Source organism: Hypomesus nipponensis, chromosome 12 (assembly GCF_054491055.1).
Source record: "Hypomesus nipponensis isolate SF chromosome 12, ASM5449105v1, whole genome shotgun sequence".
NCBI classification, from domain to species: domain Eukaryota; kingdom Metazoa; phylum Chordata; class Actinopteri; order Osmeriformes; family Osmeridae; genus Hypomesus; species Hypomesus nipponensis.
Genome location: NC_140372.1, coordinates 12,338,086 through 12,341,084, shown reverse-complemented (window position 1 = coordinate 12,341,084; position 2,999 = coordinate 12,338,086).

Below are 2,999 nucleotides of genomic sequence, written 5' to 3'. Positions count from 1 at the left end.
TCCAGAGTCAGAAGATAATCCAAAAACATATCGAAAGTAAATATATTCAATATAGAAAAATCCTTATGTAAACCTTTATTTGCACAGACCAAACCCTGGCCGTGATGTGCGTCATATAAAAAGCTTATCATAATTTTAAAGGTGTGTCTCCACATTGTATGTTGCATAATCTACATTTCACAATGGAATGATTGTGTGAAACTGTTTGCGTTGTTTACAGAACACATCATCATAGTCTCTATTGACAATGAGTCAACAGACAGCTTTTTTACCTTACCTTTTATAACACTAAACTGTGTACAGACCCTTTGTGTCTATTCTCCATTCACTCAAGGTTCACCTTCCCTTGGTCCTTATTCCCAGTTTTACAACAGGCAAGGGTCCATACAAGTACAATCATTGGCAAAGTCTGCCAGGGCACACACAAACAGGAAGTGTGGCTGAACGGTGAGTCAGGTGGCTGAACGGTGAGGGAGTCGGGCTAGTAATCAGAAGGTCGCCGGTTCGATTCCCGGCTGTGCCACATGACGTTGTGTCCTTGGGCAAGGCACTTCACCCTACTTGCCTCAGGGGGACTGTCCCTGTACTTACTGTAAGTCGCTCTGGATAAGAGTGTCTGCTAAATGTAAATGTAAGTGTTTTGGGTTACCCAAACCCACAGGCTGGTAATCTGATGTTGGGATCAAAGTTACTAGTGACCCGCACCAAACAGACCTGGAACCAGCTCAGACCGGTTGCCTGCCTACAGTGTCCACCCCCTGTCAAACCGCCATCCCCTCTGCCCTGGGGGAGAGCCGTTCACCAAGGAGCAGAGCACTGATGGAAGATGGAACAGGATATGACTGATTCTATCCATTTTAGCGTAGCTTAGCAAGTACACTAACTGCTGTATCTATATAAGGCACATTACACACTCGTAGTGTACAGTAAGTACAGGACGTGTCCTCACAGACAATGTTTCAGACACCGCTCATACAAAGGTAGCGTGTATGACGAGCCTTCTGGTTGATGTCTGGCCCTGCAAAGAGCCGTTTCCTCTGGGGGGACTAAGGGACATTGCATGTGGCGTTATCTTGGGCCCAGCCCCCTAGCTTTGTTTGGTTTAAACCCTGAAAGTGCCAACCCTCAAGCTTGGTGCCAGCCGGAACGAGGTTGTTTCCATGACAACTTTGGGGATGTAGGAAGTGTGTGTGTGTGTGTGTGTGTGTGTGTGTGTGTTTCACAGTGGCCTGAATGTACTGGTTTCTTGGTCTGGAATCTGAATGAACTGAGCTGTAATCACCAGCACTCCACACACCCTATAAGTCTGTGTGTACTGTTCTCTGCAATTTCCCATTCTGGTTTATCCAAACACTTTAGAAACTGCACTGAAGCTGCAAATCAACACTTAATAATATTACGTACTTTCTCCTTCCCCTCACCATTTGGTACAATGCTCACCATTAATCGATCTGAAAAAGGAGTTTGAATGGTAGTTTTTGCTACCTGAAGATCATTTGAGTGTGTGTGTTTGTGTGTGTGCGTGCGTGTGTGTATGATTTTAGCGTGTGATAACAAAGACTTGTGGATCTGGTCTTTCAAGCTCTTTCTCAGCCCAAAACAAAACCTACCTAATGAGTGAACATGTTCAGACAGCAGCGAGGAGAGATAACATTACTTCAATGTTGTAAGAACAAATGGTAAGTTCGCCATTGACATACATTTTGTCCTTAGAGAAAATTGACATTTTGGATGGGTTTGAGAATTCAATTTGTTTTGTACTTTGAGGTATAATATTATAGGCTACTGTTGCTACATAGCTACTGTGTCATACAAACAGAAATGGTACAACAAGGTTATGATATGGTATATAAAACGATGAAGCCGATATATGAGAAAAGAAACTCTTCTGTTCATAGAACAACGTTGCATGAAATTGTCATTTTGGAGTGGGCCTACTCTCATCTTCAAAAAAGTGTCTCATGAATAACAGAACTCTGAAGACAAAAGGAGATTGAATTTATATTGAATGAAGCTCCTGGAGGAGAAAACCCATAATATGTTCAGCCTAGAGGAAACCTCTGGTGCTTCTGTAAGGGCTTTATGAATGGCTAGAGGCTATGAGTGGTTATCATAATGTTTTAAATCCACCTGTCCATCATGATGGTTGTGAGGAGAATAATAGATCAGAGCTCAGTAGAATGAGCCCTTTGTTATTTGTAAAGGAAGGTTGTAAAGTACAATGACGCATGATTTTTGCTTGAAACCTGCTACCTGCCATCTACCACAGGACATTATCAGATGGTTCATCAGTGTTTACCATCAAGGTTTACAGTCAGGGGCTTTTGGAATTGTCCTAACTTTCCCCCCTATACGGCGCCCCTGACTGGTGCCAATACGAGATATGCAAATACAAGATATTTACCTACTGTAGTCAGGAAATCAATGTACGTACCTTCACAATACAAGTTATGTGAGGGAGCACTGTGGCGTCAAACGTCAAAATATGTGAGCCCTTTCTGATACAACAATAATATTATTGAATACACTATATTATAGCTCTGTAGTGTAGTGGATGCAATATGTAAAGCCTAACAGAATAACAGGGAGAGGAACCGGAATCCTAATATTGTTCATCTGAACACAGCAGACCTCATTACTATACATCTCCAAGTTTCAGAGAGGAAATTCAAAAGAGGGATTTATAAAGCTGGGGGAGGCTGAGGAGGGGCGAGTGAAAAAGAGAGAGGGAGAGGAAAACATGGCATTAATTTCCACTGTGCACACTTGGATTCGCTAGTTCTTCAACGCTTCTAATCAAAAATGCACAAGGGAAAGCCGTCAACGAGCTTCACACTGTGGAAGTTGCAAATCGGGTTTCTGGCCTGGTTTCAGCTCCATCCTACTGTCAGCTTGACACAGAATCAAGACACCATCACTGTTAACTAATTACAATACAGACGATTGAGAAGTTATTATCTGACTGATGTGGCATGGCCTTTCCAGAGGGAAATGTTGAA